This window comes from Diplotaxodon limnothrissa, linkage group LG11 (genome assembly GCF_057381915.1).
Source record: "Diplotaxodon limnothrissa isolate DT_005_m linkage group LG11, D_limnothrissa_male_GT1.1, whole genome shotgun sequence".
NCBI lineage: Eukaryota > Metazoa > Chordata > Actinopteri > Cichliformes > Cichlidae > Diplotaxodon > Diplotaxodon limnothrissa.
The window spans coordinates 96,035-109,090 of NC_140606.1; positions in this window are offsets into that span (position 1 = coordinate 96,035).

Here is a 13,056-nt window from a genome sequence, read left to right on the forward strand (position 1 = left end):
TTCACCCCACCAGGGCCTCTGCTGCTCGTTGATGCCATCCACATTACGCTTGGGCCTGTGGTGCTGACCGATATCATGCACATTTCACCAGGGCCAGTGGTGTTGGCTAAGGTCATTCACATTACACCAGGGCCATTGCTACTGGCTTAGGACATTTACATTACACCAGGGTGTGGTTATTGCTGAGGCCGACTACATATCACCAGGGCCTGTATTGGTGCCTGATCCCATCGACAATATACAAGGCCTGTGCTACTGCCTGATGCCATCCACATTAAACCAGGGCCAGTGCTCCCTGTCAGGCCATCTTCACAACACCAGGGCCTTTGTTGCTGGCTGAGGCCATCCTCATTTCACCAGGGCCTGCGTTGCTTGGTCATGCCATCCACATTACACCTGGGCCTGTGGTGCTGACCGATATCATGCACATTTCCCCGGGCCAGTGATGTTGGCTAAGGCCATTCACATTACACCAGAGACAGCGCTTCCTGTGAGGCCATCTTAACCAAACCAGGGACTGTGCTTTTGGCTGAGGCCATCCGCATTACATCAGGGCCTGTGATGCCGACTTCTACCATCCACATTACACCAGGGACAGTGCTTCCTTTGAGGCCATCTTCACCCCACCAGGGCCTCTGCTGCTCGTTGATGCCATCCACATTACGCCTGGGCCTGTGGTGCTGACCGATATCATGCACATTTCCCAGGGCCAGTGGTGTTGGCTAAGGCCATTCACATTTCACCAGGGCCAGTGGTGCTGACCAATACCATCCATATTTCACCAGGGACAGTGTTGTTAGATGAGGCCATCCACATTACACCAGGGCCTGTGCTACTGGGTGAGGCCAACTACATTTCACCAGGGACAGTGTTGTTAGATGAGGCCATCCACATTTCACAAGGGCCTGCATTGCTGGCTCATGCCATCCACATAACAACAGGGCCTGTGCTACTGGCTGAGGCCAAATACATTTCACCAGGGCCTGTGCTAGTCGTTGATGCCATCCACATTATACCAGCGCAAGTGGTGCTGTCCAAAACCATCCACATTTCACCACGGCCAGTGTTGTTGGATGAGGCCATCCACATTACACCTGGGCCTGTGGTGCTGATCGATATCATGCACATTTCCCAGGGCCAGTGGTGTTGGCTAAGGCCATTCACATTACACCAGAGACAGTGCTTCCTGTGAGGCCATCTTAACCAAACCAGGGACTGTGCTTTTGGCTGAGGCCATCCGCATTACATCAGGGCCTGTGATGCCGACTTCTACCATCCACATTACACCAGGGACAGTGCTTGCTTTGAGGCCATCTTCAAACCACCAGGGCCTCTGCTGCTCGTTGATGCCATCCACATTACGCCTGGGCCTGTGGTGCTGACCGATATCATGCACATTTCACCAGGGCCAGTGGTGTTGGCTAAGGTCATTCACATTACACCAGGGCCTTTGCTACTGGCTTAGGACATTTACATTACACCAGGGTGTGGTCATGGCTGAGGCCAACTACATATCACCAGGGCCTGTATTGGTGCCTGATCCCATCGACAATATACAAAGGCCTGTGCTACTGCCTGATGCCATCCACATTAAACCAGGGCCAGTGCTCCCTGTGAGGCCATCTTCACAAAACCAGGGCCTTTGTTGCTGGCTGAGGCCATCCTCATTTCACCAGGGCCTGCGTTGCTTGGTCATGCCATCCACATTACACCAGGGACTGTGCTACTGGTTGAGGCCAACTACATTTCACCAGTGCTTGTGTTGCTGGCTGACGATATCCACAATACACAAGGGCATGTGATACTGGCTGATGCCATCCACATTACACCAGGGGCAGTGGTGTTGGCTAAGGCCATTCACATTACACCAGGGCCAGTGGTGCTGACCAATACCATCCATATTTCACCAGGGACAGTGTTGTTAGATGAGGCCATCCACATTTCACAAGGGCCTGCATTGCTGGCTCATGCCATCCACATAACAACAGGGCCTGTGCTACTGGCTGAGGCCAAATACATTTCACCAGGGCCTGTGCTAGTCGTTGATGCCATCCACATTATACCAGCGCAAGTGGTGCTGTCCAAAACCATCCACATTTCACCACGGCCAGTGTTGTTGGATGAGGCCATCCACATTACACCTGGGCCTGTGGTGCTGATCGATATCATGCACATTTCCCAGGGCCAGTGGTGTTGGCTAAGGCCATTCACATTACACCAGAGACAGTGCTTCCTGTGAGGCCATCTTAACCAAACCAGGGACTGTGCTTTTGGCTGAGGCCATCCGCATTACATCAGGGCCTGTGATGCCGACTTCTACCATCCACATTACACCAGGGACAGTGCTTGCTTTGAGGCCATCTTCAAACCACCAGGGCCTCTGCTGCTCGTTGATGCCATCCACATTACGCCTGGGCCTGTGGTGCTGACCGATATCATGCACATTTCACCAGGGCCAGTGGTGTTGGCTAAGGTCATTCACATTACACCAGGGCCTTTGCTACTGGCTTAGGACATTTACATTACACCAGGGTGTGGTCATGGCTGAGGCCAACTACATATCACCAGGGCCTGTATTGGTGCCTGATCCCATCGACAATATACAAAGGCCTGTGCTACTGCCTGATGCCATCCACATTAAACCAGGGCCAGTGCTCCCTGTCAGGCCATCTTCACAACACCAGGGCCTTTGTTGCTGGCTGAGGCCATCCTCATTTCACCAGGGCCTGCGTTGCTTGGTCATGCCATCCACATTACACCAGGGACTGTGCTACTGGTTGAGGCCAACTACATTTCACCAGTGCTTGTGTTGCTGGCTGACGATATCCACAATACACAAGGGCATGTGATACTGGCTGATGCCATCCACATTACACCAGGGGCAGTGGTGTTGGCTAAGGCCATTCACATTACACCAGGGCCAGTGGTGCTGACCAATACCATCCATATTTCACCAGGGACAGTGTTGTTAGATGAGGCCATCCACATTTCACAAGGGCCTGCATTGCTGGCTCATGCCATCCACATAACAACAGGGCCTGTGCTACTGGCTGAGGCCTACTACATTTCACCAGGGCCTGTGCTAGTCATTGATGCCATCCACATTATACCAGCGCAAGTGGTGCTGTCCAAAATCATCCACGTTTCACCACGGTCAGTGTTGTTGGATGAGGCCATCCACATTACACCTGGGCCTGTGGTGCTGATCGATATCATGCACATTTCCCAGGGCCAGTGGTGTTGGCTAAGGCCATTCACATTACACCAGAGACAGTGCTTCCTGTGAGGCCATCTTAACCAAACCAGGGACTGTGCTTTTGGCTGAGGCCATCCGCATTACATCAGGGCCTTTGATGCCGACTTCTACCATCCACATTACACCAGGGACAGTGCTTCCTTTGAGGCCATCTTCACCCCACCAGGGCCTCTGCTGCTCGTTGATGCCATCCACATTACGCTTGGGCCTGTGGTGCTGACCGATATCATGCACATTTCACCAGGGCCAGTGGTGTTGGCTAAGGTCATTCACATTACACCAGGGCCATTGCTACTGGCTTAGGACATTTACATTACACCAGGGTGTGGTTATTGCTGAGGCCGACTACATATCACCAGGGCCTGTATTGGTGCCTGATCCCATCGACAATATACAAGGCCTGTGCTACTGCCTGATGCCATCCACATTAAACCAGGGCCAGTGCTCCCTGTCAGGCCATCTTCACAACACCAGGGCCTTTGTTGCTGGCTGAGGCCATCCTCATTTCACCAGGGCCTGCGTTGCTTGGTCATGCCATCCACATTACACCTGGGCCTGTGGTGCTGACCGATATCATGCACATTTCCCCGGGCCAGTGATGTTGGCTAAGGCCATTCACATTACACCAGAGACAGCGCTTCCTGTGAGGCCATCTTAACCAAACCAGGGACTGTGCTTTTGGCTGAGGCCATCCGCATTACATCAGGGCCTGTGATGCCGACTTCTACCATCCACATTACACCAGGGACAGTGCTTCCTTTGAGGCCATCTTCACCCCACCAGGGCCTCTGCTGCTCGTTGATGCCATCCACATTACGCCTGGGCCTGTGGTGCTGACCGATATCATGCACATTTCCCAGGGCCAGTGGTGTTGGCTAAGGCCATTCACATTTCACCAGGGCCAGTGGTGCTGACCAATACCATCCATATTTCACCAGGGACAGTGTTGTTAGATGAGGCCATCCACATTACACCAGGGCCTGTGCTACTGGGTGAGGCCAACTACATTTCACCAGGGACAGTGTTGTTAGATGAGGCCATCCACATTTCACAAGGGCCTGCATTGCTGGCTCATGCCATCCACATAACAACAGGGCCTGTGCTACTGGCTGAGGCCAAATACATTTCACCAGGGCCTGTGCTAGTCGTTGATGCCATCCACATTATACCAGCGCAAGTGGTGCTGTCCAAAACCATCCACATTTCACCACGGCCAGTGTTGTTGGATGAGGCCATCCACATTACACCTGGGCCTGTGGTGCTGATCGATATCATGCACATTTCCCAGGGCCAGTGGTGTTGGCTAAGGCCATTCACATTACACCAGAGACAGTGCTTCCTGTGAGGCCATCTTAACCAAACCAGGGACTGTGCTTTTGGCTGAGGCCATCCGCATTACATCAGGGCCTGTGATGCCGACTTCTACCATCCACATTACACCAGGGACAGTGCTTGCTTTGAGGCCATCTTCAAACCACCAGGGCCTCTGCTGCTCGTTGATGCCATCCACATTACGCCTGGGCCTGTGGTGCTGACCGATATCATGCACATTTCACCAGGGCCAGTGGTGTTGGCTAAGGTCATTCACATTACACCAGGGCCTTTGCTACTGGCTTAGGACATTTACATTACACCAGGGTGTGGTCATGGCTGAGGCCAACTACATATCACCAGGGCCTGTATTGGTGCCTGATCCCATCGACAATATACAAAGGCCTGTGCTACTGCCTGATGCCATCCACATTAAACCAGGGCCAGTGCTCCCTGTGAGGCCATCTTCACAAAACCAGGGCCTTTGTTGCTGGCTGAGGCCATCCTCATTTCACCAGGGCCTGCGTTGCTTGGTCATGCCATCCACATTACACCAGGGACTGTGCTACTGGTTGAGGCCAACTACATTTCACCAGTGCTTGTGTTGCTGGCTGACGATATCCACAATACACAAGGGCATGTGATACTGGCTGATGCCATCCACATTACACCAGGGGCAGTGGTGTTGGCTAAGGCCATTCACATTACACCAGGGCCAGTGGTGCTGACCAATACCATCCATATTTCACCAGGGACAGTGTTGTTAGATGAGGCCATCCACATTTCACAAGGGCCTGCATTGCTGGCTCATGCCATCCACATAACAACAGGGCCTGTGCTACTGGCTGAGGCCAAATACATTTCACCAGGGCCTGTGCTAGTCGTTGATGCCATCCACATTATACCAGCGCAAGTGGTGCTGTCCAAAACCATCCACATTTCACCACGGCCAGTGTTGTTGGATGAGGCCATCCACATTACACCTGGGCCTGTGGTGCTGATCGATATCATGCACATTTCCCAGGGCCAGTGGTGTTGGCTAAGGCCATTCACATTACACCAGAGACAGTGCTTCCTGTGAGGCCATCTTAACCAAACCAGGGACTGTGCTTTTGGCTGAGGCCATCCGCATTACATCAGGGCCTGTGATGCCGACTTCTACCATCCACATTACACCAGGGACAGTGCTTGCTTTGAGGCCATCTTCAAACCACCAGGGCCTCTGCTGCTCGTTGATGCCATCCACATTACGCCTGGGCCTGTGGTGCTGACCGATATCATGCACATTTCACCAGGGCCAGTGGTGTTGGCTAAGGTCATTCACATTACACCAGGGCCTTTGCTACTGGCTTAGGACATTTACATTACACCAGGGTGTGGTCATGGCTGAGGCCAACTACATATCACCAGGGCCTGTATTGGTGCCTGATCCCATCGACAATATACAAAGGCCTGTGCTACTGCCTGATGCCATCCACATTAAACCAGGGCCAGTGCTCCCTGTCAGGCCATCTTCACAACACCAGGGCCTTTGTTGCTGGCTGAGGCCATCCTCATTTCACCAGGGCCTGCGTTGCTTGGTCATGCCATCCACATTACACCAGGGACTGTGCTACTGGTTGAGGCCAACTACATTTCACCAGTGCTTGTGTTGCTGGCTGACGATATCCACAATACACAAGGGCATGTGATACTGGCTGATGCCATCCACATTACACCAGGGGCAGTGGTGTTGGCTAAGGCCATTCACATTACACCAGGGCCAGTGGTGCTGACCAATACCATCCATATTTCACCAGGGACAGTGTTGTTAGATGAGGCCATCCACATTTCACAAGGGCCTGCATTGCTGGCTCATGCCATCCACATAACAACAGGGCCTGTGCTACTGGCTGAGGCCAACTACATTTCACCAGGGCCTGTGCTAGTCATTGATGCCATCCACATTATACCAGCGCAAGTGGTGCTGTCCAAAATCATCCACGTTTCACCACGGTCAGTGTTGTTGGATGAGGCCATCCACATTACACCTGGGCCTGTGGTGCTGATCGATATCATGCACATTTCCCAGGGCCAGTGGTGTTGGCTAAGGCCATTCACATTACACCAGAGACAGTGCTTCCTGTGAGGCCATCTTAACCAAACCAGGGACTGTGCTTTTGGCTGAGGCCATCCGCATTACATCAGGGCCTTTGATGCCGACTTCTACCATCCACATTACACCAGGGACAGTGCTTCCTTTGAGGCCATCTTCACCCCACCAGGGCCTCTGCTGCTCGTTGATGCCATCCACATTACGCTTGGGCCTGTGGTGCTGACCGATATCATGCACATTTCACCAGGGCCAGTGGTGTTGGCTAAGGTCATTCACATTACACCAGGGCCATTGCTACTGGCTTAGGACATTTACATTACACCAGGGTGTGGTTATTGCTGAGGCCGACTACATATCACCAGGGCCTGTATTGGTGCCTGATCCCATCGACAATATACAAGGCCTGTGCTACTGCCTGATGCCATCCACATTAAACCAGGGCCAGTGCTCCCTGTCAGGCCATCTTCACAACACCAGGGCCTTTGTTGCTGGCTGAGGCCATCCTCATTTAACCAGGGCCTGCGTTGCTTGGTCATGCCATCCACATTACACCTGGGCCTGTGGTGCTGACCGATATCATGCACATTTCCCCGGGCCAGTGATGTTGGCTAAGGCCATTCACATTACACCAGAGACAGCGCTTCCTGTGAGGCCATCTTAACCAAACCAGGGACTGTGCTTTTGGCTGAGGCCATCCGCATTACATCAGGGCCTGTGATGCCGACTTCTACCATCCACATTACACCAGGGACAGTGCTTCCTTTGAGGCCATCTTCACCCCACCAGGGCCTCTGCTGCTCGTTGATGCCATCCACATTACGCCTGGGCCTGTGGTGCTGACCGATATCATGCACATTTCCCAGGGCCAGTGGTGTTGGCTAAGGCCATTCACATTTCACCAGGGCCAGTGGTGCTGACCAATACCATCCATATTTCACCAGGGACAGTGTTGTTAGATGAGGCCATCCACATTACACCAGGGCCTGTGCTACTGGGTGAGGCCAACTACATTTCACCAGTGCTTGTGTTGCTGGCTGACGATATCCACAATACACAAGGGCATGTGATACTGGCTGATGCCATCCACATTACACCAGGGGCAGTGGTGTTGGCTAAGGCCATTCACATTACACCAGGGCCAGTGGTGCTGACCAATACCATCCATATTTCACCAGGGACAGTGTTGTTAGATGAGGCCATCCACATTTCACAAGGGCCTGCATTGCTGGCTCATGCCATCCACATAACAACAGGGCCTGTGCTACTGGCTGAGGCCAAATACATTTCACCAGGGCCTGTGCTAGTCGTTGATGCCAGCCACATTATACCAGCGCAAGTGGTGCTGTCCAAAACCATCCACATTTCACCACGGCCAGTGTTGTTGGATGAGGCCATCCACATTACACCTGGGCCTGTGGTGCTGATCGATATCATGCACATTTCCCAGGGCCAGTGGTGTTGGCTAAGGCCATTCACATTACACCAGAGACAGTGCTTCCTGTGAGGCCATCTTAACCAAACCAGGGACTGTGCTTTTGGCTGAGGCCATCCGCATTACATCAGGGCCTGTGATGCCGACTTCTACCATCCACATTACACCAGGGACAGTGCTTGCTTTGAGGCCATCTTCAAACCACCAGGGCCTCTGCTGCTCGTTGATGCCATCCACATTACGCCTGGGCCTGTGGTGCTGACCGATATCATGCACATTTCACCAGGGCCAGTGGTGTTGGCTAAGGTCATTCACATTACACCAGGGCCTTTGCTACTGGCTTAGGACATTTACATTACACCAGGGTGTGGTCATGGCTGAGGCCAACTACATATCACCAGGGCCTGTATTGGTGCCTGATCCCATCGACAATATACAAAGGCCTGTGCTACTGCCTGATGCCATCCACATTAAACCAGGGCCAGTGCTCCCTGTCAGGCCATCTTCACAACACCAGGGCCTTTGTTGCTGGCTGAGGCCATCCTCATTTCACCAGGGCCTGCGTTGCTTGGTCATGCCATCCACATTACACCAGGGACTGTGCTACTGGTTGAGGCCAACTACATTTCACCAGTGCTTGTGTTGCTGGCTGACGATATCCACAATACACAAGGGCATGTGATACTGGCTGATGCCATCCACATTACACCAGGGGCAGTGGTGTTGGCTAAGGCCATTCACATTACACCAGGGCCAGTGGTGCTGACCAATACCATCCATATTTCACCAGGGACAGTGTTGTTAGATGAGGCCATCCACATTTCACAAGGGCCTGCATTGCTGGCTCATGCCATCCACATAACAACAGGGCCTGTGCTACTGGCTGAGGCCAACTACATTTCACCAGGGCCTGTGCTAGTCATTGATGCCATCCACATTATACCAGCGCAAGTGGTGCTGTCCAAAATCATCCACGTTTCACCACGGTCAGTGTTGTTGGATGAGGCCATCCACATTACACCTGGGCCTGTGGTGCTGATCGATATCATGCACATTTCCCAGGGCCAGTGGTGTTGGCTAAGGCCATTCACATTACACCAGAGACAGTGCTTCCTGTGAGGCCATCTTAACCAAACCAGGGACTGTGCTTTTGGCTGAGGCCATCCGCATTACATCAGGGCCTTTGATGCCGACTTCTACCATCCACATTACACCAGGGACAGTGCTTCCTTTGAGGCCATCTTCACCCCACCAGGGCCTCTGCTGCTCGTTGATGCCATCCACATTACGCTTGGGCCTGTGGTGCTGACCGATATCATGCACATTTCACCAGGGCCAGTGGTGTTGGCTAAGGTCATTCACATTACACCAGGGCCATTGCTACTGGCTTAGGACATTTACATTACACCAGGGTGTGGTTATTGCTGAGGCCGACTACATATCACCAGGGCCTGTATTGGTGCCTGATCCCATCGACAATATACAAGGCCTGTGCTACTGCCTGATGCCATCCACATTAAACCAGGGCCAGTGCTCCCTGTCAGGCCATCTTCACAACACCAGGGCCTTTGTTGCTGGCTGAGGCCATCCTCATTTCACCAGGGCCTGCGTTGCTTGGTCATGCCATCCACATTACACCTGGGCCTGTGGTGCTGACCGATATCATGCACATTTCCCCGGGCCAGTGATGTTGGCTAAGGCCATTCACATTACACCAGAGACAGCGCTTCCTGTGAGGCCATCTTAACCAAACCAGGGACTGTGCTTTTGGCTGAGGCCATCCGCATTACATCAGGGCCTGTGATGCCGACTTCTACCATCCACATTACACCAGGGACAGTGCTTCCTTTGAGGCCATCTTCACCCCACCAGGGCCTCTGCTGCTCGTTGATGCCATCCACATTACGCCTGGGCCTGTGGTGCTGACCGATATCATGCACATTTCCCAGGGCCAGTGGTGTTGGCTAAGGCCATTCACATTTCACCAGGGCCAGTGGTGCTGACCAATACCATCCATATTTCACCAGGGACAGTGTTGTTAGATGAGGCCATCCACATTACACCAGGGCCTGTGCTACTGGGTGAGGCCAACTACATTTCACCAGGGACAGTGTTGTTAGATGAGGCCATCCACATTTCACAAGGGCCTGCATTGCTGGCTCATGCCATCCACATAACAACAGGGCCTGTGCTACTGGCTGAGGCCAAATACATTTCACCAGGGCCTGTGCTAGTCGTTGATGCCATCCACATTATACCAGCGCAAGTGGTGCTGTCCAAAACCATCCACATTTCACCACGGCCAGTGTTGTTGGATGAGGCCATCCACATTACACCTGGGCCTGTGGTGCTGATCGATATCATGCACATTTCCCAGGGCCAGTGGTGTTGGCTAAGGCCATTCACATTACACCAGAGACAGTGCTTCCTGTGAGGCCATCTTAACCAAACCAGGGACTGTGCTTTTGGCTGAGGCCATCCGCATTACATCAGGGCCTGTGATGCCGACTTCTACCATCCACATTACACCAGGGACAGTGCTTGCTTTGAGGCCATCTTCAAACCACCAGGGCCTCTGCTGCTCGTTGATGCCATCCACATTACGCCTGGGCCTGTGGTGCTGACCGATATCATGCACATTTCACCAGGGCCAGTGGTGTTGGCTAAGGTCATTCACATTACACCAGGGCCTTTGCTACTGGCTTAGGACATTTACATTACACCAGGGTGTGGTCATGGCTGAGGCCAACTACATATCACCAGGGCCTGTATTGGTGCCTGATCCCATCGACAATATACAAAGGCCTGTGCTACTGCCTGATGCCATCCACATTAAACCAGGGCCAGTGCTCCCTGTGAGGCCATCTTCACAAAACCAGGGCCTTTGTTGCTGGCTGAGGCCATCCTCATTTCACCAGGGCCTGCGTTGCTTGGTCATGCCATCCACATTACACCAGGGACTGTGCTACTGGTTGAGGCCAACTACATTTCACCAGTGCTTGTGTTGCTGGCTGACGATATCCACAATACACAAGGGCATGTGATACTGGCTGATGCCATCCACATTACACCAGGGGCAGTGGTGTTGGCTAAGGCCATTCACATTACACCAGGGCCAGTGGTGCTGACCAATACCATCCATATTTCACCAGGGACAGTGTTGTTAGATGAGGCCATCCACATTTCACAAGGGCCTGCATTGCTGGCTCATGCCATCCACATAACAACAGGGCCTGTGCTACTGGCTGAGGCCAAATACATTTCACCAGGGCCTGTGCTAGTCGTTGATGCCAGCCACATTATACCAGCGCAAGTGGTGCTGTCCAAAACCATCCACATTTCACCACGGCCAGTGTTGTTGGATGAGGCCATCCACATTACACCTGGGCCTGTGGTGCTGATCGATATCATGCACATTTCCCAGGGCCAGTGGTGTTGGCTAAGGCCATTCACATTACACCAGAGACAGTGCTTCCTGTGAGGCCATCTTAACCAAACCAGGGACTGTGCTTTTGGCTGAGGCCATCCGCATTACATCAGGGCCTTTGATGCCGACTTCTACCATCCACATTACACCAGGGACAGTGCTTCCTTTGAGGCCATCTTCACCCCACCAGGGCCTCTGCTGCTCGTTGATGCCATCCACATTACGCTTGGGCCTGTGGTGCTGACCGATATCATGCACATTTCACCAGGGCCAGTGGTGTTGGCTAAGGTCATTCACATTACACCAGGGCCATTGCTACTGGCTTAGGACATTTACATTACACCAGGGTGTGGTTATTGCTGAGGCCGACTACATATCACCAGGGCCTGTATTGGTGCCTGATCCCATCGACAATATACAAGGCCTGTGCTACTGCCTGATGCCATCCACATTAAACCAGGGCCAGTGCTCCCTGTCAGGCCATCTTCACAACACCAGGGCCTTTGTTGCTGGCTGAGGCCATCCTCATTTCACCAGGGCCTGCGTTGCTTGGTCATGCCATCCACATTACACCTGGGCCTGTGGTGCTGACCGATATCATGCACATTTCCCCGGGCCAGTGATGTTGGCTAAGGCCATTCACATTACACCAGAGACAGCGCTTCCTGTGAGGCCATCTTAACCAAACCAGGGACTGTGCTTTTGGCTGAGGCCATCCGCATTACATCAGGGCCTGTGATGCCGACTTCTACCATCCACATTACACCAGGGACAGTGCTTCCTTTGAGGCCATCTTCACCCCACCAGGGCCTCTGCTGCTCGTTGATGCCATCCACATTACGCCTGGGCCTGTGGTGCTGACCGATATCATGCACATTTCCCAGGGCCAGTGGTGTTGGCTAAGGCCATTCACATTTCACCAGGGCCAGTGGTGCTGACCAATACCATCCATATTTCACCAGGGACAGTGTTGTTAGATGAGGCCATCCACATTACACCAGGGCCTGTGCTACTGGGTGAGGCCAACTACATTTCACCAGGGACAGTGTTGTTAGATGAGGCCATCCACATTTCACAAGGGCCTGCATTGCTGGCTCATGCCATCCACATAACAACAGGGCCTGTGCTACTGGCTGAGGCCAAATACATTTCACCAGGGCCTGTGCTAGTCGTTGATGCCATCCACATTATACCAGCGCAAGTGGTGCTGTCCAAAACCATCCACATTTCACCACGGCCAGTGTTGTTGGATGAGGCCATCCACATTACACCTGGGCCTGTGGTGCTGATCGATATCATGCACATTTCCCAGGGCCAGTGGTGTTGGCTAAGGCCATTCACATTACACCAGAGACAGTGCTTCCTGTGAGGCCATCTTAACCAAACCAGGGACTGTGCTTTTGGCTGAGGCCATCCGCATTACATCAGGGCCTGTGATGCCGACTTCTACCATCCACATTACACCAGGGACAGTGCTTGCTTTGAGGCCATCTTCAAACCACCAGGGCCTCTGCTGCTCGTTGATGCCATCCACA